Source organism: Manis pentadactyla, chromosome 19 (genome assembly GCF_030020395.1).
Source record: "Manis pentadactyla isolate mManPen7 chromosome 19, mManPen7.hap1, whole genome shotgun sequence".
Classification (NCBI taxonomy): Eukaryota; Metazoa; Chordata; class Mammalia; order Pholidota; family Manidae; genus Manis; species Manis pentadactyla.
The window spans coordinates 14,719,977-14,743,875 of NC_080037.1; the positions used below are offsets into that span (position 1 = coordinate 14,719,977).

At 37.2% G+C, this 23,899-nt stretch overlaps 1 pseudogene; it reads left to right on the forward strand.

Moving 5' to 3' along the window:
* LOC130681723 (bifunctional glutamate/proline--tRNA ligase-like) lies at positions 1 to 23,896 on the forward strand (annotated as a pseudogene).
* Positions 23,897 to 23,899: the final 3 nt, after the last annotated feature.

The window sequence follows — 23,899 nt, forward strand, 5'->3', positions numbered from 1 at the left end:
ATGTACTCAGTATGTTATAATCTGTATTATTTCAATTTTTCTTGACTGGATATTGGATAATAGTATTTTTTAAATTAAGGTATTATTGATATACAATCTTAGTGAAGGTTTCACATGAGCAACATTATAGATACAACATTCACCTGTATTATCAAGTCTCCCCCCACATACCCCATTGCAGTGACTGTCCATCAGCATACTAAGGTGCTATAGAGTCATTACTTGTCCTTTCAGTGCTGTACTGTCTTCCCCATGACCTGCTGGTATTATGTGTTCTAATTATAATGTCTCTTCATCCCCTTCTCCCTCCCTCTGCACCCACCTCCCCAGCCCCTTCCCTTTGGTAATGGCTAGTCCCTTTCTGGAGTCTGTGAGTCTGCTGCTGTTTTGTACATTCTGTTTTGCTTTGTTGTTATACTCCACAAATGAGTGAAATCATTTGGTACTTGTCTTTCTCAGCCTGGCTTATTTCACTGAGCATAATACCCTCTAGCTCCATCCATGCTGTTGCAAATGGTAGGATTTGTTTTCTTCTTACTGCTGAATAATATTCCATTGTGTATATGTACCACATCTTTATCCATTCATCTACTGATGGACACTTAGGTTGCTTCCATTTCTTGGCTATTGTAAATAGTGCTGCAATAAACATAGAGGTCCATATGTCTTTTTCAAATTGGGCTGCTGCATTCTTAGGGTAAATTCCTAGAAGTGGGCTTCCTGGGTCAAATGGTATTTCTATTTTGAGCTTTTTAAGGAAGCTCCATACTGCTTTCCACAATGGTTGAACTAATTTACATTCCCACCAGCAGTGTAGGAGGGTTCCCCTTTCTCCACAACCTCACCAACATTTGTTGTTGTTTGTCTTTTGGATGGTGGCGAGCCTTACTTGCATGAGGTGATATCTTACTGTGGTTTTAATTTGCATTTCTCTGATGACTAGCGATGTGGAGCACCTTTTCATGTGTCTGTTGGCCATGTGAATTTCTTCTTTGGAGAACTGTCTGTTCAGGTCCTCTGCCCATTTTTCAATTGGATTATTTGCTTTTGTTTGTTGAGGTGCGTGAGCTCTCTATATATTTTGGATGTGAGCCCTTTGTCGGATCTGTCATTTATGAATATATTCTCCCACACTGTAGGATGCCTTTTTGTTCTACTGATGGTGTCCCTTGCTGTACAGAAGCCTCTCAGCTTGATATAGTCCCACCTGTTCATTTTTGCTTTTGTTTTCCTTGCCTGGGGAGATATGTTCATGAAGAAGTCACTCATGTTTATGTCCAAGAGATTTTTGCCTATGTTGTCTTCTGGAAGTTTTATGGTTTCATGACTTACATTCAAGTCTTTTATCCATTTTGAGTTTACTTTCGTGTATGGGGTTAAACAATAATCTAGTTTCATTCTCTTGCATGTAGCTGTCTAGTTTTGCCTATACCAGCTGTTGAAGAGGCTGTGAATTACCCATTGTATATCCATTGCTCCTTTATCATATATTAATTGACCATATATGGTTGGGTTTATATCAATGCTGTCTAGTCTGTTCCATTGGTCTATGGGTCTGTTCTTGTGCCAGCACCAAATTGTCTTGATTACTGTGGCTTTGCAGTAGAATATAACAGTTTTCTAAGCATGCTCACATAAAGTAATGAATCGAGAAGTAGCCCTATGAGATAATCACTGTTTTTTTTTTACTTTTATTGGTGAGGGATTATCCCCAAAGTCACAAAGATACTAAACAGCAGGAACAATTTGGAATTCAAGTCTTCTCTAGAGTTTACAGCTGTGGTGTTTCTCAGTGTACAAAGGGGCATTTTACAGGCACATTAAGAGGATGCACCAAATGTGGAAGCCTCCAGATTTGAAACTTGGTTATCATATACTTATTATTATAGTTTTGGTTCAATTTAGGCTGTAAAGACTATGTCTTTCTTTTAAAAAGGTCATCACCAAGGCAGAAATGATTGAATACTGTGATGACTATGATGTAAGTGGCTGCTATATTCTCCGTCCCTGGGTGTACTCCATTTGGGAATCCATCAAGGACTTCTTTGATTCTGAGATCAAGAAACTTGGTGTTGGAAACTGCTATTTCCCCATGTTTGTGTCTCAAGGTGCTTTAGAGAAAGAGACGACTTATGTTGCTGATCTTGCCCCTGAGGTAAGTTAGCTTGCTTTATTTATTTTTGCAGTTTTTCTCTCAAAAACTCAAAAGTATACTTCAAGTTCACACTTGATATTAATTTAAAAGGAAGTCATAACAACCAATTTCAAAAAATGTAAAACCATTAAAATTATATTTCTACCTTCAGGGCAAGTAATCTGTTTATTACATTAAATAATTAACTGGCTTTTACTTTCTGCTAAGTAGGGACAGTAAGTATCTTATCTTTTCTCACAGTGAACAGCAACAATTATTTTAACTTGCTTTAATTGATAGGATAAAAATTGAAGGTTTGCATTTGTGCTGCTGCTCAAAATGCTGTTAAAAAAATGTATGAAAAATGATTTTATCTTCTAGGTTGCTTGGGTTACAAGATCAGGCAAGACAGAATTGGCAGAACCAATTGCCGTTCGTCCTACCAGTGAAACAGGTGAGGGTGGGCCTTGGAGTGTAGGAGAAAGCTCATTGAAACTTTAGAGACAGCCGCTAGAGTTGACTCTCAACTTTTATTTGTGATATTTATAATCCTTGTTGATGATGTAAGGTTTAATGAATGTTGGTAAAGATGAATGTAAACTTAAGTTGTATAGAATTTTATTTTCTGTACAATATCCATTGCAGAGCTCTTTATCATTAGGGTAAAGATAGATTTCTTTTTAAGTACTTGCATCATTTTTTATTTCATGCTAATAATTTTTCTGACTATTCCAAGGAGTTTTTTTTTATTTTTATTTTGGTATCATTAATCTACAATTGCATGAAGGACATTATGTTTACTAGGCTCCCCCCTTCACCAAGTCCCCCGCACATCCCCATTCACAGTCACTGTCCATCAAAATAGTAAGATGCTATAAAATCACTACTTGTCACCAAGTTCACAGTCACTGTCCTTCAACATAGTAAGATGCTGTAAAATCACTACTTGTCTTCTCTGTGTTGCACAGCCCACCCCGTGCCCCCCCAACACTATACATGCTAATCGTAATGCCCCCTTTCTTTTCTTCCCGCCCTTATCCCTCTCTTCCCACCCGTCCTCCCCAGTCCCTTTCCCTTTGGTAACTATAGAGTTCTATTTGGTAACTATTGGGTTCTGTGCTTCTGCTGCTGTTTTGTTCCTTCAGTTTTCTTTTGTTCTTATACTCCACATATGAGTGAAATCATTTGGTACTTGTCTTTCTCCGCCTGACTTATTTCACTGTGCATAATACCCTGTAGCTCCATCCATGTTGTTGCGAATGGTAGGATTTGTTTTCCTTCTTATGGCTGAGTAATATTCCATTGTGTATATTTACCACATCTTCTATATCCATTCATCTACTGATGGACATTTAGGTTGCTTCCATATCTTGGCTATTGTAAATAGTGCAGCGATAAACATAGGGGTGCATCTGTCTTTTTCAAACTGGAGTGCTGCATTCTTAGGGTAAATTCCTAGAAGTGGAATTCCTGGGTCAAATGGTATTTCTATTTTGAGCATTTTGAGGAACCTCCATACTGCTTTCCACAATGGTTGAACTAATTTACATTCCCACCAGCAGTGTAGGAGGGTTCCCCTTTCTCCACAACCTCACCAACATTTGTTGTTGTTTGTCTTTTGGATGGTAGCCATCCTTACTGGTGTGAGATGATATCTCATTGTGGTTTTAAATTGCAGTTCTCTGATGACAAGCAATGTGGAGCATCTTTTCATGTGTCTGTTGGCCATGTGAATTTCTTCTTTAGAGAACTGTCTATTCAGCTCCTCTGCCCATTTTTTAATTGGATTATTTGCTTTTTGTTTGTTGAGGTGTGTGAGCTCTCTATATATTTTGGATGTCAGCCCTTTATCGGATCTGTCATTTTCGAATATATTCTCACATACTGTAGAATACCTTTTTGTTCTATTGATGGTGTCCTTTGCTGTACAGAAGCTTTTCAGCTTGATATAGTCCCATTTGTTCATTTTTGCGTTTGTTTCCCTTGCCCGGGGAGATATGTTCAAGAAGAGGTCAGTCATGTTTATGTCTAAGAGATTTTTGCCTATGTTTTTTTCTAAGAGTTTTATGGTTTCATGACTTACATTCAAGTCTGATCCATTTCAAATTTACTTTTGTGTATGGGGTTAGACAGTGATCCAGTTTCATTCTCTTACATGTAGCTGTCCAGTTTTGCCAGCACCATCTGTTAAAGAGACTGTCATTTCCCCATTGTATGTCCATGGCCCCTTTATCGAATGTCAGTTGACCATATATGTTTGGGTTAATGTTTGGAGTCTCTATTCTGTTCCATTGGTCTGTGTCTCTGTTCTTGTGCCAGTACCAATTTGTCTTGATTACTGTGGCTTTGTAGTAGAGCTTGAAATTGGGGAGTGAGATCCACCCCACTTTATTCTTCCTTCTCAGGATTGCTTTGGCTATTCGGGGTCTTTGGTGTTTCCATATGAATTTTTGAATTATTTGTTCCAGTTCATTGAAGAATGTTGCTGGTAGTTTCATAGGGATTGCATCAAATCTGTATATTGCTTTGGGCAGGATGGCCATTTTGACGATATTAATTCTTCCTAGCCACCAGCATGGGATGAGTTTCCATCTGTTAGTGTCCCCTTTAATTTCTCTTAAGAGTGACTTGTAGTTTTCAGAGTATAATTCTTTCACTTCTTTGGTTAGGTTTATTCCTAGGTATTTTATTTTTTTTGATGCAATTGTGAATGGAGTTGTTTTCCTGATTTCTCTTTCTGTTGGTTCATTGTTAGTATATAGGAAAGCCACAGATTTCTGTGTGTTGATTTTGTATCCTGCAACTTTGCTGTATTCCGATATCAGTTCTAGTAGTTTTGGGGTGGAGTCTTTAGGGTTTTTTATGTACAGTATCATGTCATCTGCAAATAGTGACAGTTTAACTTCTTCTTTACCAATCTGGATTCCTTTTATTTCTTTGTTTTGTCTGATTGCCATGGCTAGGGCCTCCAGTACTATGTTAAATAACAGTGGAGAGAGTGGGCATCCCTGTCTAGTTCCCGATCTCAGAGGAAATGGTTTCAGCTTCTCGCTGTTCAATATAATGTTGACTGTGGGTTTATCATAGATGGCCTTTATTATGTTGAGGTACTTGCCCTCTATTCCCATTTTGCTGAGAGTTTTTATCATGAATGGATGTTGAACTTTGTCAAATGCTTTTTCAGCATCTATGGAGATGATCATGTGGTTTTTGTCTTTCTTTTTGTTGATGTGGTGGATGATGTTGATGGACTTTCGAATGTTGTACCATCCTTGCATCCCTGGGATGAATCCCACTTGGTCATGGTGTATGATCCTTTTGATGTATTTTTGAATTCGGTTTGCTAATATTTTGTTGAGTATTTTTGCATGTACGTTCATCAGCGATACTGCTCTGTAGTTTTCTTTTTTTTTTTTTTTTTTTAAATAATTATTTTTTATTGAAGGGTAGTTGATGCACAGTATTACATTACATTAGTTTCAAGTGTACAACACAGTGATAAAACATTTATATACATAATTCTAGGTTCCAGCTATCACCCTACCAAGCTGTTACAATATCTTGACTATATTCCTTATGCTATACATTACATCCTGGTTACTTATTTATTTTACCATTGGAAGTCTGTCCCGTTTTTTTTTTTTTTTTTTTTTTTGTGAGGGCATCTCTCATATTTATTGATCAAATGGTTGTTAACGACAATAAAATTCTGTATAGGGGAGTCAATGCTCAATGCACAATCATTAATCCACCCCAAGCCTAATTTTCGTCAGTCTCCAATCTTCTGAGGCATAACAAACAAGTTCTTACATGTAGAACAAATTCTTACACAATGAATAAGTTACATGGTGAACAGTACAAGGGCAGTCATCACAGAAACTTTCGGTTTTGCTCATGCATTATGAATTCTAAACAGTCAGTTCAAATATGAATACTCATTTGGTTTTTATACTTGATTTATATGTGGATACCACATTTCTCTCTTTATTATTATTATTTTTAATAAAATGCTGAAGTGGTAGGTAGATACAAGATAAAGGTAGAAAACATAGTTTAGTGTTGTAAGAGAGCAAATGTAGATGATCAGGTGTGTGCCTGTAGACTATGTGTTAATCCAAGCTAGACAAGGGCAATAAAACATCCACGTATGCAGAAGATTCAGAGACTTATTTCTTAATAATAACAATGACAATGATGGCAAACACTTGTTGGGCCTTACTATGGGTCAGGCACTGTTCTAAGCACTTGATGACTACTGATCCATTTAATCTTCACCACATTCCTACAAATTAGGAAATAGTGGTATTTTTTTTTTTTTTTAATAATTATTTTTTATTGAAGGGTAGTTGACACACAGTATTACATTACATGAGTTTCAAGTGTACAACACAGTGGTAGAACATTTATATACATAATTCTAGGTTCCAGCTATCACCCTACCAGGCTGTTACAATATCTTGACTATATTCCTTATGCTATACATTACATCCCGGTTACTAATTTATTTTACCATTGGAATGTAGTTTTCTTTTTTGGTGGGGTCTTTGCCTGGTTTTGGCATTAGGGTGATGTTGGCTTCATAGAATGAGTTTGGGAGTATTCCCTCCTCTTCTATTTTTTGGAAAACTTTAAGGAGAATGGGTATTATGTCTTCTCTGTATGTCTGATAAAATTTCGAGGTAAATCCATCTGGCCCGGGGATTTTGTTCTTTGGTAGTGTTTTGAGTACTGCTTCGATTTCATTGCTGGTAATTGGTCTGTTTAGATTTTCTGTTTCTTTCTGGGTCAGTCTTGGAAGGTTGTATTTTTCTAGGAAGTTGTCCATTTCTCCTAGGTTTCCCAGCTTGTTAGCATATAGGTTCTCATAGTACTCTCTAATAATTCTTTGTATTTCTGTGGGGTCTGTTGTGATTTTTCCTTTCTCGTTTCTGATTCTGTTGATTTGTGTTGACTCTCTTTTCCTCTTAATAAGTCTGGCTAGAGGCTTATCTATTTTGTTTATTTTCTCGAAGAACCAGCTCTTGGTTTCATTGATTTTTTTCTATTGTTTTATTCTTCTCAATTTTATTTATTTCTTCTCTGATCTTTATTATGTCCCTCCTTCTGCTGACCTTAGGCCTCATTTGTTCTTCTTTTTCCAGTTTTGATAATTGTGACATTAGACCATTCATTTGGGATTGTTCTTCCTTCTTTAAATATGCCTGGATTGCTATATACTTTCCTCTTAAGACTGCTTTTGCTGTATCCCACAGAAGTTGGGGCTTAGTGTTGTTGTTGTCATTTGTTTCCATATATTGCTAGATCTCCATTTTGATTTGGTCATTGATCCATTGATTATTTAGGAGCGTGTTGTTAAGCCTCCTTGTGTTTGTGAGCCTTTTTGCTTTCTTTGTATAGTTTATTTCTAGTTTTATGCCTTTGTGGTCTGAAAAGTTGGTTGGTAGGATTTCAATCTTTTGGAACTTACTGAGGCTCTTTTTGTGGCCTAGTATGTGGTCTATTCTGGAGAATGTTCCATGTGCCCTTGAGAAGAATGTGTATCCTGTTGCTTTTGGATGTAGAGTTGTGTAGATGTCTATTAGGTCGATCTGTTCTAGTGTGTTGTTCAGTGCCTCTGTGTCCTTACTTATTTTCTGTCTGGTGGATCTGTCCTTTGGAGTGAGTGGTGTGTTGAAGTCTCCCAGAATGAATGCATTGCCTTCTATTTCCTCCTTTAATTCTGTTAGTATTTGTTTCACATATGTTGGTGCTCCTGTATTGGGTGCATATGTATTTATAATGGTTATGTCCTCTTGTTGGACTGTTGGACTGAGCCCTTTATCATTATGTAATGTCCTTCTTTATCTTTTGTTACTTTCTTTATTTTGAAGACTGTTTTGTCTGGTACTAGTATTGCAACACCTGCTTTTTTCTCTCTGTTGTTTGCATGAAATATCTTTTTCCATTCCTTGACTTTAAGTCTGTGCATGTCTTTGGGTTTGAGGTGAGTCTCTTGTAAGCAGCATATGGATGGGTCTTGCTTTTTTATCCATTCTATTACTCTGTGTCTTTTGATTGGTGCATTCAGTCCATTTACATTTAGGGTGATTATTGAAAGGTATGTACTTATTGCCATTGCAGGCTTTAAGTTTGTGGTTACCAAAGGTTCAAGGTTAGCTTCTTTACTATCTTACTGTATAACTTAACTTGCTTATTGAGCTATTATAAACACAGTCTGATGATTCTTTATTTCTCTCCCTTCTTATTCCTCCTCCTCCCTTCTTCATATGTTGGGTGTTTTGTTCTGTGTTCTTTTTCGGAGTGCTCCCATCTAGAGCAGTCCCTGTAAGATGCCCTGTAGAGGTGGTTTGTGGGAGGCAAATTCCCTCAGCTTTTGTTTGTCTGGGAATTGTTTAATCCCTCCTTCATATTTAAATGATAATCGTGCTGGATACAGTAATCTTTGTTTGAGGCCCTTCTGTTTCATTGCATTAAGTATATCATGCCATTCTCTTCTGGCCTGTAGAGTTTCTGTTGAGAAGTCTGATGATAGCCTGATGGGTTTCCTTTGTAGGTGACCTTTTTTTTCTCTCTGGCTGCCTTTAATATTTTGTCCTTGTCTTTGATCTTTGCCATTTTAATTATTATGTGTCTTGGTGTTGCCCTCCTTGGATCCCTTGTCATGGGCGTTCTGTGTACCTCTGTGGTCTGAGAGGCCATTTCCTCCCCTAGTTTGGGGAAGTTTTCAGCAATCATTTCTTCAAAGACACTTTCTATCCCTTTTTCTCTCTCTTCTTCTTCTGGTACCTTTATAATGCAGATATTGTTCCGTTTCGATTGGTTACTCAGGTCTCTTAAAATTCTTTCATTCGTGGAGATCCTTTTATCTCTCTCTGCATCAGCTTCTCTGCGTTTCTGTTCTCTGTTTTCTAGTCCATTAATGGTCCCTTGCATCTCGTCCATTCTGCTTTGAAGTCCTTCCAGAGCTTGTTTTATTTCTGTATTCTCCCTCCTTAGTTCTTGCATATTTCTCTGCAAGTCCATCAGCATGGTTATGACTTTTGTTTTGAATTCTTTTTCAGGAAGACTGGCTAAATCTATCTCCCCAGGTTCCTTCTCAGGGGAAGATGTAGCAGATGTCGAAGCTGTCTGGGTTAGTCTTGTCTGGATCAAATTTTTTTGCCTTTTCATGTTGATAGGTGCAATGGTGAGCTATTTACTTTCTGTCAGCTGGGATGGCCAAGGCTTTCCACTAGCTCTTGGCCTTATTTTACTGGGACAACTGCGACCCCTAGTGGCTTGTGTTGGGCAATTGCGTGTAGCCTGAGTGTCTGTATCTTGCCCTTCCGGTATGGAGGAAGCTCCTTTGCTGTGGGCGTGGCCAGCCTCAGGCTGCTGCTCTGCTACAGCGGGGCCCCGGAGGGGTAATGGACGGGGGGCTGTTTGGCTGTTTACCTCTGTGAGGGGTCTCAGAGCTGTTGCCCAGGGGGTTAGTGCGCCTGGGGTTCCCTGGAATTTCCAGCTGCTGGACTTTGAACCGAGAAGCTTCCGTCCAGCTGTGGCATCCCTGTCCCTTTAAGACTTTAAAAAAGCATGCACTTTTCTTTGTCACAGGGGTGCTGGCTTCGAGACCCGCTCAAAGGTCTTGCTGCCCTGTTTCCCTAGTTTCCAGCACCCCATGCATGCACTGTGTCTGCGCTCTGGTCCGGATGGCTGGGGCTGGGTGTTCAGCAGTCCTGGGCTCCGTCTCCCTCCCGCTCTGACTCCTCTCCTCCCGCCAGGAGCTGGGGGGAGGGGCGCTCGGGTCCCGCCAGGCCGGGGCTTGTATCTTACCCCTTTCATCAGGTGTTGGGTTCTCTCAGGTGTGGATGTGGTCTGGCTGTTGTCCTGTGCCTTCTGGTCTCTCTTTTAGGATTAGTTGTATTTGTTGTATTTTCAAAAATATGTATGTATTTGGGAGGAGATTCCCACTGTCCTACTCACACCGCCATCTTGGCTCCGCCCCCTATTCCAAGGAGTTTTATTCCTGGAATAATTTTTATTCTCGTATTGATAATAAAATTACAGACACTAATATTTTATGCCATATTTACCTATTAATTTTTTAGTCATTTTTAATAATACACTTACATTCATATAGGGTTTTACAGGTTACTCAGTGATCTCTTTTATATCTTGTATTATTCTTACAACAATGTTGTGAGGAAAGTAGAGGCAGGTGTTGTTATCTCCATTCTGCAGGTAAAAAGTGGTCTCTGTAAGGTTAAGTGATTTTCCTGAAATTACACTTAGTAAATGGAACTGCCGCCTGGAAATTTTAAGCCTTTGGGCTTGTCAGTGTCTTTCACAGTGATTATCCGTCTTTAGAGTTACGGAGTGTTTGCTCATTATTTGCTACTTCTAGTGATACGCTTGTGTAATATAATGATGCATCATTGAAGTGATGACACCAGCATTTTTTTCACATGCCAGATTGGTAGAGTTTCTTTTACTAATCATAGTTAATCATGAGTAGGCCATGACAAGACAGGCGCCGTCACTCAGATGAGCAGTTCATGGCAGGAGCTCTCATACTGTGGGTAGATGGCGTTAGATGAGTTAACCTGAATTCTGGCTCCAAAGGGTAGCTGTGCTGGATTCAGCAAGTTATTTAACTTTTCTAAGCTCAGCTCCCACATTTTTGATACTTGAGGTTATGATGTTTTACTTTGTGCATTGAATGTGAGAATTGAACAGGATAATGAATGCAAAGAACTTAATTTAGAACATGGTTTATGCATATTTACTGTAAGATTTTCACTTAGAGTTTTTAAGAGCAGCTGACCAATCAAATTAAATGTTAAACGTAAATCTTATTGTAGAGGACATAAAATTTGGCCAAGTTTAGATAGATTTACTTCCTTGAGTAATTCATTTTATGAAATACATAATAACACCATTCACTTACCATTATAAACATTGGAACACATTTACACAAAAACGTTTTAATTCCCATTAATTATGTTGCTGATTTAACTCTTAACCAGCATTCAAGGAGAAATAAAGCCTTCAGTGATTAATTCTGTCTGTACTTTCCTGTGTCATTTCAGTGATGTACCCTGCATATGCAAAATGGGTGCGGTCACATAGAGACCTGCCCATCAGGCTGAATCAGTGGTGCAATGTGGTGGTAGGTACATACCCCTTCACATGTTATTTCATTATTCCTCTTACTCTCTTTCATAAAAAAGAACATTTTGTTTTTCCTTATTTTTATAGTGAGAGAATTGGGAGTATGGAAGCATTTTTGAAGTATTTTGAATCACAGTTATAATTTCTGGATAACTTAGCGCATAAAGTTGTCAATAAAAACGGAAAGGCTCTTTGTAATGACCAGTTGTCATCTTGCTTCTTCCAGCGTTGGGAGTTCAAGCATCCTCAGCCTTTCCTTCGTACTCGGGAATTCCTCTGGCAGGAAGGGCACAGTGCATTTGCTGCGTTTGAGGAAGCAGCTGCAGAGGTATAGGAAAAGTTGTTACTCCTAGTAATTGTGCTCTTTGTCTGGGCCGTGCTCCCCCTGTCAGTAGTAAAGAATGTGGTGCTATCTATTTACATAGCAATCATTCAGTAAGGAACTCTAGCTTGAAGTTTCATCTGCTCTCAAAATAACATAAAAAGATCATTTCCTAGCATAAATCATTTTGTTAGTTAAAGTTTGTGCCTCACCTATTAAAAGAAGAAACTAGTTAATTCAAATGTAATTCCTCAATGAAATTTTATTAGAAAATGTGCTGTTTTAAATTTTCAGATGGAATTGTTTTTGCACTTTACCACATAGAAGAAATTATAATCCCACAGGTGAAATACATTATTCATCAGATTTTCACCCTTTCTACTGTATATATTTCCTGAAGATTTATTTTCTCATACATTCTAAGTTTGTGTACATTTAAAAAAGTTATTCTATTTCACACTGTTTTGTTGAATGTCTTTCTTAATACGTTTGCACTGGCTGCTTTAATCATTCCATAAAAAAGGTTTTTATTGTTTGAAGTGCTTTTCCACCACAATTAGTTTTAAATAGTACAGTTTCATAACTCTATAACAACTAAATATACCATCAATTTGAACACTTTTACATTTAAAATTTGTTAACAGGTCCTGCAGATACTTGATTTATATGCTCAAGTATATGAAGAGCTCCTAGCAATTCCTGTTGTAAAAGGAAGAAAGACTGAAAAGGAGAAATTTGCAGGAGGAGAATATACAACCACCGTAGAAGCGTTTATATCTGCTAGTGGAAGAGCTATCCAGGTATCAGAGTGTTGCATAGGATTCATAGGTGACTGCAAACATAAGTCTATGGGAAGATCCAACAAATTCCAGCTCTCATTAGAGAGGTACACTTAAAAAACCAGTATTTTATGTGCTTCCTAAACCATAGTGTAATTTCAGGCAAATGTGTCTTGTTCCTATAAATCTCTAGGGTCAATTAAGTCAGGGCTTGTATCCTGAATTACCAAAGCATGGATTCCTTTTAACCTTTGTAGTTAAAATTACCTCAGTGAAAAGGGCTGCTCACAGCAGTACACTTCTACAGTATTTTTTGACGAATACAAGTCTATTGTATCACTTGTTCTTTAAAAACTTTCTAATGTAAAAAATCAGGGAAGATAAAGCAGGTCTAACACAACTCTCAGGTGTGTGATCTTACAGTAATGATTTTTAAAGGCACACTAGGTCATTAAAATTAAGCTTAATATTCCTTTCTTTGTTTTAGGGAGCAACATCACATCATGTAGGGCAGAATTTTCTGAAATGTTTAAAATAATTTATGAAGATCCAGAGATATCAGGAGAGAAGCAGTTTACCTATCAGAACTCCTGGGGCCTGACAACTTGAACCATTGGTGTCATGACCATGGTTCACGGGGACAACATGGGCTTAGTGTTACCACCCCGTGTGGCCTGTGTGCAGGTGAGGACACTATTTCTGTTTATCATTTCTTCTGTGAAATAGAAGCCATATATACCAATGTATACCTTATGGTATACTAAAATATACCATAAATTTGAACCCTCTTACATTTAAAATTTGTTATCATTACTTTTGTGAAATACAAGGTGTATTTATGAAAGGAAATTTGAAAGTGTGATTTTCTGAGTATTATTTAGGTAGATTTTGCTGATATAGAAACAACAAAGTACAGTCTAGACCTTAGTATTGTATAACTATGTGTCATTTGTGTTACTGCTGTTAGTACTCTTTCAGTTTTTTTAGGCTACTTTGTGTAAAACAGTTTTAGAAAACAATTTTTGATTTATAGTAAGTTAAAGGAAATGTAGGTCAAGGGAAAATACATTTAGCATGGACAGGCAACATGCAGCTTGTTGCTGGGTAGAAATCACACACGTTGATTTGTGTAAAGATTTATAGTCACTAGTATAGGTTTTGTCTCCTGGATGTTATATATTGGCATGACTTTTTTCTAACTTTGTATAAATTTGTGGTATTGTGCTGGGTTCTAGGTGGTGGTTATCCCTTGTGACATTACAAATGCACTTTCTGAAGAGGTCAGAGATGCTCTGTTTGCAAACTGGAGTGATTATCAAAGGCGTCTAGTCAGCGTTACTTTCAAGTTAGAGTTGATTTGCGAGATAACTATTCACCAGGTTGGAAGTTTAATCACTGGGAACTCAAGGTAAAATCTTCCGCGGTATCTTTTATTCTCACACTTGTATTTGGAATGTATATTTTCCTTACTCTATATGCTTTTTCATTTTCTGTATTTTGATAGTAGCGAGTTCTTTTCTTCTCAGTTAAACTAGGTGTTGAGATAGACACAGATCAAGACCTTGTAATAGTGATATTTAAATTTAGTTTATGTATATATTTTTATGTATTTTCTAAACTTAAAATTGTTTTTTGCGGGAGCTCATTTTTATTATGTTAGAATACAAGTGATCTTGAAGACCTTGTTTATGATTAGTAAACCTCATGGTTGTTTTACCAAAATATTTATACCAGAAATTCATACACTAAAAAAGTTATTTCAACAGTAAATCCATCAGAATAACATTGTATGAATCACCTATTTTCAATGTAACAGCTAATATGTAAAACAACAGAAATTAAATTTCATACTTTATTTTTCATGCTGCATTGTTTCACAGTAATCTGTTGATTTTTGTACATTCAAAGCTAGTTTAAATTCTGGTTTAATGTCTTCAATACAACTTTCATTTATTGCACTTTGTCATTGATATATATTCTTAATCCATTTTTCAGACTCCTGCCCCTTTTTTCTTATGTGGAAACAGGGGATCTTATTAGATATAGCAATTAGAAGTCAAGAATTTATAAACTCACATTTTAGGAAATAGATGAGGAGATGTGGTAAGATTGCATCTCCAAGCTTTCAGACATGGAAGCCCAGCAATGTTAGGATTACTCAATATTAATACATGTAGGGTTCCTAAAGTTGCTAATATATCCCTTTATTTGTTTTAAATGGCCCCCTAAGGTAACTTTTCTGTCCTGAAAAATAGTAATTTTGTTGATATTGCTTCCCTTTTATGTAATAACTGTTTTCTTTATACTCTCTCCTAACTTTAATGACTTTAAAGATGAGTCTTTTCTCTGTGTAATTTCCCTTTAATGGCATTCTTTTTTGCCTACTTAGGAATAGCAGTTCTGTGATTCCACTACGAGCTTGTCTAAAGCCATTTGTACTTGTCTGAGGTACCAAGTGTGGAAGGAGATACTTAACCCTTGCTACTTGCTGGACTGAAAGGGGAAAAAGGTTGTCCATACTCCCTTCTATATCCCTCCTCTTCCCCTTCCTCTTGTACCCCACTTCTCCTCCTGGGACTGATTTGACTTTGTCTCTGTCCCTCATCTTTTCAGTACCCTAGGGAACCCATACTGTGTGGGGGAGATATCTTAGTGTGAGTTGGCTCTGCTGCTATTTCCTTGTCTATAGTTCTCAGGCAAGAAAACAAAACACCTAAGTTCTAAACTTGATGCCTAAAATTAAAGACCACTAAGAAAGAGTTCAGTACTGGTAAAAGTACTGATTACTTTTGAATGCCATTTTATTTCCATTTAATCCAAGAATTCCTGAGGAAAGAGAACATTTTGGGAGATGTAGGTCTAGATTCATTTGATAGTGATTAATTTTTTGAAGTGTGCAAATGTGTGTGTGTGTGTGTGTAATGGACCTATGTATCATGAGACTTACTGAGATTAATAAAGAGTTACATAGATTGGTTGCCAGATTGGAGCCCAACATCTCCCCTAACTCTTCTTTAATCCTCTATCTGTATTGTAAAAATAGGGGAAAATAATAGGAGTGAATTAACTACTTTTCTTTTTACTATGTTGGATGTGTGTTTAAAAACAACAGAAAACAGTCCTTTATAAGTAAATTCATAACTACTTAGAAAAAACTACCAGCAAAATGTAGACTTTCTCCATTATATGGCCTCAGACTATCTTTCAGTATCTCCCTTTCATATATATATATGTCCTTTTCCCCCTTCTCAGTTTCTCTTTTTCTACCTCTGTGTCTTGTATACTACTTTTTGTCTTGTACTACTACTTTTTATACTTGTGTTATAAAAATTTTTTATCATGAATCAATCATATATTTATAATAAAGCAAGTGTAGTGCAAAAAAGTGATTTTTCCTGCCTGAACCATTTGAAAATAAGATGCTCGCCTGATGCCTACATTCCACCAACGTATTCTTACATATAATCACAATCTAGTGAACAAAATCAGGATGCTAACACTGACATGACACTGCCATCTACTTCTAAAACCCGTTCAGGTTTTGTGAGTTGTTCCACTAGTGTCTTTCATAGCAGAAGGATCTAGTTCAGAATTATGTGTTGCATATAGTTACCATATCTCTTTAGTCTTAGTCTGGAATGGTTCCACAGTTCTTCTTGGATTACGATGATCTCAACAGAGCACATTTCTTCTTAGCTTTAATTAATATTTTTATGGACCCATGGTTTCTGATATTATTGAGTGGCTTGTGTAATCTGTTACTATCATCATTTTGATGTTCAAAGTGTCTTCAGTATGACTGGTAGGATCTCTTGGTGTTTTCTGAGCACTTCCTTGTTTTTGGCATGACTTATCTTGTGCTTTCCCTGCTCCAGCCCTGGAATTAGCCATATCTCTAAGAAGCCCCGGTTCTGTTCAGTGGAGAAGGGTATTAATTAGTGCTGGATGTGCTCATTGCTTTTGAGATTCCATGGCTTCCAAGCCTTCCCAGTAGATGGTGCTGTGGAGTACCTTTGATTCCAATCAAAAACCAAAGGACTCAGTTTTCTCCTATTCCATATTTTAACTCCCTTCTCTGACTCCAGTTTGACTCCCTTCTCTAGCTCCAGTTATCCTTAATATATTTATTTCTTTGATCAGACCGCATGTATACAAGTAACCCGTCACTGCCGTCGCCACCTACTCCGCTGGGTGATGCCCTCCTCGTGTTACGTAGGCTCTGTCGCCCCATGCCAGGCCCTTCTCGTGCAGAGACGCCCTCTCACCTGACCGGCTTTGACACCCTGCTCTGGGCTGCCACAGCTCTCTCTCTGCCAGTACACGATACAGGCCTATTGGATTTAGTTGTCATGTCTTTTTAGTTTCCTGTAATCAGTAGTGGTTCCTCAGCCTTTGTCATTCACAATATTGACGTTTTTGTCATTATAGGTTAGTTATTTTATAGTGTTCTTCAGTTTTGATGAGTTTATTCATTACTATTTGCTTTCTCCGTAACTTTTATCTTTTCCAGCTGAGGAGAGTCTCCCACTTGTGATTTTCTGTATTGATTTTTATTATTTGTGTGCCTGCCTTATTTACCCTACAAAACATGAAGTTCCTTGAGGACAGAATCTCTTTCTCTTATTCATCTTTTAAATCTCATTGTACTTAATACTGTTTCTGACACATGCGTGTATCGGATGAATAAAGGAAAACAATAAAATAGTGTAATATCTAGCATTCAGTAGTTTGTTCCATAGTGTTCAGTTATTTTATAAGTAAGTCTTCTCTAGGAGATAAATTTCTTTTCTAGAGGAACATTTAAAAATTTTCTTGTGGCTTTGATTTGGGTTACTGCCATTCAGCTAAACTGTATGCAGGGCTCCTAGGAACTCAAATTCAAAAACCCCAATTAATTTTAGAGGATCATTCACTAAAAAAAAAAAGTTAAAAACCTACTGTTCCTCACTAAATTCTAGGTCTGAAAATTAGGTCTAAAAATTAGTCTCTCTAAGCCTTAATCCCCCCATGGAATTACATACATTCACAAGGATTGAACCATTCACAAGCCTTAACCTTGCAGACAGTCCTTAGGGTTCTTTGTGAGAGCCAGCGGCTGCAAGGGAGTTGTTCTCACAGTGCAGTCCCGTGACAAGCATCTCTTGCAAACTTGTTAGAAGTAAAAATCCTCAGACCTGCTGTCATAAGAAACTCAGTGGGTGAAGCTCAGCAACCTGAGCTTTAACCAGCCCTTCAGTGATTCTGACACATGCTAGAGTATCCAGAGTGAGGGCTTTCCAGCCCCAAAGCATACCATCGTGCCGTGACTGAGTCACTTGTGTGCCAAGGTCCTTACCAGCACCTTGAGATGGCTTTAGTTTCAAGAAGGCTTCTCTTTTTTTATCCCTGTGTGCCGTACAGGTAGAGTTTTTTATGTTGTGCTCTTGTGTGAGAAAAGGTAGGAACACTGATCAAAACAACTACCATTTCTTCATTAAGCACTTTCTTAGCTTAGAACAACCTGTGCAGTACATTTTTTTCTGAGGTTTACACTTTCTTATTGGAATAGGTTTCTGCAGTGTCTCAGGAATATTCTGTGCTTTTTGTTGTTGTTTGCTTATGGCATTTTTGTGTGTTTTTTATTGTGTATAGTAGATAAAACCATGAAATAAGTCTCCATATTCAATTAGAGACATGCATGTATTGTTTTAACTACCTTTTTTGTTTTCTAGGGAGTTCAAGTTAGACTTGAAGTTGGCCCATGTGCTATGAAGAGCTATCAGTTCATAGCTGTCAGATGAGATACTGGAGAAAAGCTGACAGTTGCTGAAAATGAGGCTGAGACTAAACTTCAAGCTATTTTGGAAGACATCCATGTTAACCTTTTTACAAGGTTAGTTCTTCAGAAATGTTATGTTTCATTTTGAAATTTTACTCTGTCTTTGTGTTCTACACTGCCTTACCCCAACTGGAAGTAATCGTCCCTCTGAACTCGCATGGGTCTTCATTCACCGTTCTCTTCATGGTTTTGACTTGTATTACGATTATTTTCCTAACTGCTTTCTGTTCCTTGTTAGGTTTGTAGTGATGGACTGTCCCATGGACTAATCTGGTTTAACTTTGGATCCAGGCTTTTAGGCCATACAAATTTGAGGGATTGAGGCATTGATTCTTATATGCGGAAAACACAGTAGCAGTACAAGGGAAGCTTTCAAACATAACAGCATCTGGTCTGTTCCTCAGAAATGTTTATTTAATTGGTCTAGAGTGGGCCTGGCAACTGGAGCATTAAAGCTCTGTAGGTGATCATGATGTGTAGCCAAGGCTAAGAACTGCTGACTGGGATTGTGGGTGAGGGTAGAGGGGAGCCTCGGGGCTGCCCTGACCTATGGAGAGAGGCCTTTTAGAATCGCACATCTCAAGGCAGAGGCACTAGAAGATTGGTAGCGTATGTGTGGCACCTTATTAACTTGCTGCCCACCTGAAGCAAAGAGGGAGGCCCACCACTGCTGGGGATAGAAGCTGAATTTGGGAAATGGTTGTTTGTGTATCTTATTTGTTTATTTATCTTCTTATACCCTGTGCCTTACCTTATTAGGCCTCCATAAATCTTTTCTTTAAGGAGTGACCTAATTTTAGCCTTGGCTTTGGTGCTTACTTACATGTTTTTAAGCAAGTGATTTTTCTTCTTTTGGCTTGCTTGCCCTAAAAGGGGAATGATAAGTCTCTTGAGGGGTTACTTCAAAGATGAAATTGACTTCCAAATGAATAATCCTTTTGAAGTTCATCAAACTCAGAACAGGAAATTTGTCAGAGACGGAAGATTAGGAAGTTGCCTGCCTGATCGCTGCCATTCAGCTGGTACATTTAGTGCAGTGGTTCTTTTCCAGGGATTCTCTCCAGAGTCACCTGGAGCTTTGGCAACAGAAACACCTGGGCCTCACACCTGATACTCTGATTCATTAGCCTTCACATAGGCTCTGGTGATCTGTTGTGTTGATATCTTCTTTATATGATTCAGATGCACACGCCTGGTTGGAAAACCACAGCTTTAATGGCTAAAAAGCATCTTTTTTTGTTAACATTTTTATTCAGTAAATTTATTAATAATACGAGTTGCATAAAGTACATTTTCCCAATATAAGACTTAAGCCTGAGTAGTGGCATATTCCTTTCTCTGGGTTTCATTAACTGTAACTCAGTCACATGGGCTCATCTCATGACAAGAAAGTTAGAAGAAGGGGTAAGATTTGGTGACAGCTATCTGTTGCTGGCACAGAGTTCACATGCTCTTAGCCTTGAGATTTGGAAAAGAAAAATGTGTCTTCTCTTCCTTGGTCACCACCCATGAGTTATCTTCATATAATGTGTGACTTTGAATGTGGAAGAGAATTTTCATTTCTAAAACTTGCGGTTTTTACAGAATGACATGGTATGTGAAGATAGCTTGAACAATGTGTATTTATGTGTTTTTCTTTCTCAAACCAGTTTCATGCTTTTATGTTTGATTCTTAGAACAATCCTTTATGGTAATTAGACTTGTTTGAGTATTTTTCCAGTTTTGCAGAAGGGAAAACTAAGACCAGAGAGATTTAAAAAAAACCCAGATCCTCATAAGTAGTAAGTAGTATTGTCAGGAATAGAGTGTTGGTCAATAGAGATTTAATGGCAATAACAAAATTATTACCAGTTGAGTGCTTGGCAAATTCCCCATTCAGTTAATGTTGACAATAATGCAGTAATAATGAGTTAACAGATTTTTCTGAATGTCTCCAATAGTGACAAAGATGAGATTCAAATTGAGTTCTCATTTCTAGGTTATTGTCCTATGAACTTTGTGATATTAGTAAGAAAAAGTATGTATTCTTTTCTAATTGTTTTTTGATAGGGCTTCTGAAGACCTTAAGACTCACATGGTTGTGGCTAATACAATGGAAGATTTTCAGAAGGTTCTAGATTCTGGAAAAGTAGGAGACTCCTGAAAAGCTTTGAATATAAAAATAATTCAGTATATATTATTTTAAGACTCAACTTATACATGGTATTAATCTCTTTTTCAAGGCAAGTCACACAACAGGATTATTTACTTAGCATTATATACTCTTTTCCATTGGATTTGCTAAAGCATTACAACATTATATCATTTTGGATAATACTGTGAACTGATTACATAAAAGCTTTTCCTCAAGCTTGATGTGCTGGCTAAACAACATTTATTCTATATGACCCTAATGTTTTCTTTATTGAACATTTTAATTTTGTTTTTTCAGCTTAGTGTAAATGCCTAAGGTGGGCATTGTTTCAGCTTTAGAAATGTAATGTGCAGATTTCTAAAATGAGGTTAAAAGTGTTTCTTTCAGTTCTCTGACCATACTTACCAGACCTTAGTTGACTGAATAGAAAGGGGAAAAGTATTGTTCACGTCTAACCTTGTTTTTCAATAATTACTCTGGCTCCTTAGAACTGCATAGGTCTTTCTAATTGAGTAGTTAATAGTTCTTTAAGATTTTTTCAGCTTTATGTGTTCTGTGTATGTACATGTTCCTAGCCAAAACTTAATTTTCAGAAAGAAGAGGTACTGATTTGCAAAACCACTAATTAATAGAGTGAATCACTTATGAATTTTAGTATTCTGGTATACATATTTTACAACCAGTGCTATGTCCCCAGGTTATAAATGAGAAAACCATAGGCCAGAGTCTAAATGAATTACCTACCCCAAGCTGTACAGAAGCAGACATAATACTAGAATTTAGATCTCTCTTCTGACAAAGTTTAAAGCACTTGCCTTTGTATCTTTCTTTCTTTTCTTCTTTTTAAAATTCATGCTGGGAGTATAACACAGGTTTTAATACTATGGTTATAACCTCTTAATGTGTCTCTTATTGCATTATCTGGGAAAATATTAATCTCTCTGGCTCTTTATTTTATTAATCTGTATGTTATATCAAAACAGATCATTTTACAATCCCCTTCAGATCCATAATTTTTCAATATTTAGCCTTCTCTTCTTAGTTGATTGCCTTGATAATCTTCCACCTTTCTGGTTTCTGTCATTGGTCACTTGAGCCAAACTACATACTTCTAATAGAGGGCTAGAGAATGAATAGTCATCTGGTGAAGTGTATATTTTTCCTTTCATTGTAATTTATTTATGATTATTTTATTTTTGTTCCATTTATTTTTGAGTTTAAAAATTCCCTTTATTTTAGAGATTTGGTATTCACTTTTGCAGTGCAGTCTATTAAAGACATTTCATAAGAGTTAACCAATAGAGGTCACTATCAGTTAATCCATTGCTTTCAAAGAAATGAAATCTCAACGGATGTTAGTGGAATAATGTCTTTTATTGTGACATTAGGTAAGCTACTGGTAAGACTTCAACATCCAGTCTAAAGCAGAATATAGTGTTTTAATTTTATGGCCAGAGAGCACATAAAGATCAAAGCAGATTTTGTTGCTTGTGTTCAGGAGTCAGTTCCATCCCCCATCTCACTGTCATGTTGGTCAATTTCAATGTGTTGACTGACCAACACTGGTGAGGCTATTGTAAATAAAATTATATTTACTAGGAGAGGAGGAGGAGAAAGGGATCTTTGGAACCTGAATGTAGGTAAAAGATTGATTTCTCTATTCTTCTCTGTTGGTATAAATGAAATTTAAAAAAAATATCTGATTTATAGGACTTGATTTTAGTAAATTTATCTAAGGTGAAGATATTAATTAAATGAAAAATAAATGTTTTTTGTATGTAACATAGATATTTCACAGTTGATATATATTACTAATCTGTTGATCACCTCACTTTGAAGTATTCATGCCATGAAAAATTTAGGAGTCACAACTGGGAGAAATGTTAATTTTTATCTGGTCTGGCATCCATATTTTACAAAAGAAAACATAGGGCTAGAGATGTTCGAAGAGGCAGTGAATTTCAGAATCAAGATAAAAATCTCAGGTCTCCTCATTCTTCCCATTGTTTTATATGGATTGTGAAAGAAAATTTGAGAGGTGTTTTTTTCTGATACAAAGTGATTTGGCTTTTAAAAATACCTTTGGATATTAAAAATGATTCACTTACCTATAACATGTTAAAATAGTGTGGCATACAATGAGGTTTACCTGATTGTCAATTATTATTGTAAATAAAGCTTAAAAATCTGTTCACTATTTGTCATCTCCCCTCTAGCCTCCTGATAACCAGGTAGCTAGGTACAGTGGCTAGAGTCCAGGTTTGAAATGAGGGAGGGAAGTCCAGCTGGAGTTTGGACCCGGGTCTACCCATCCTGTGTTCCTTCCTTTCAGGTGCTCTGTTGTAGCCAGTTTAGTTGGACATTTAAGTGTATTGCAAACATGTCCTCATGTTTTATGATGTGTGGGTTTTGGATGTGGGAAGACATTCTCTCCTATTTCTTGCACCTCTAAGTAAAAGTCCCCAGCTGATTTGTAAGGTTACCATGGTTTGATAAAGGCTGGGAGATCTAGCCATTTTGTTTGTAAGTTTAACAGAGAACTCAGGTGTTCCTTTTATAGTAAAGAAGGAATTATAAAGACTGAACATTTTTCCTAATTAGATTGCTCAGATTCCATTTTGTGGGGAAATTGACTGTGAAGACTGGATCAAGAAGACCACTGCCAGGTAAGTATAAATAACAGATAAAACTTGTGAGGTACGGCAATGTAAAAGAATAGTAATATACAGCATAAATGAATGGAATTATTTTATGTATTTTATTTTTTATTTTGGTATCATTAATCTACAATTACATGAGCAACATTATGTTTACTAGACTTCACCCATTATCGAGTTCCCACCATATACCCATTACAGTCACTGTCCATCAGCATAGTAAGATGCTATAGAATCACTACTCATTTTCTCTGTGTTGTACAGCCCGCCCTGTGCCCCACCCCCTACATTATGTCTGCTAGTAGTAATGCCCCTTTTTTTTCCACTTGTCCCTCCCTTCCCACCCATCCTCCCCAGTCCCTTGCCCTTTGGTAACTGTTAGTCCATTCTTGGGTTCTGTGAGTCTGCTGCCAATTTGTTCCTTCAGTTTTTTTCTTTGTTCTTATGCTCCACAGATGAGTGATGAAATCGTTTGATACTTCTCTCTTTCCACCTGGCTTATCTCACTGAGCATAATACCCTCTAGCTCCATCCAGGGATCAAGATCTTAAACCTGGTGCTCCATCCATGGGAGCTAAAAGCCTTTGCATCCCCTTCAAACCGCTCTGTGAGCTGCAGCCTGGAGCCAGATGCATCTGTGCAAGAACCCTGCCAAGTACTATACCTTGTTTGGTCATAGTTACTAAAGGATAAAACAAAACGCCTATGTCCAACCCTATTCACTGTTTAAAAAATTGATACCAGTATCTTCCCAGACATAGACAATTTTATGATTTTTTAAAAATAAAAGTTCTAAAAGGAGATTACATGAAACAAATACATATTCTTATGTCTAAATTAACAGTGGAAAAAAGACTTTTCTGTAAGCAACCCCTGTAATAAATATCAAGAACTAATATTAATAC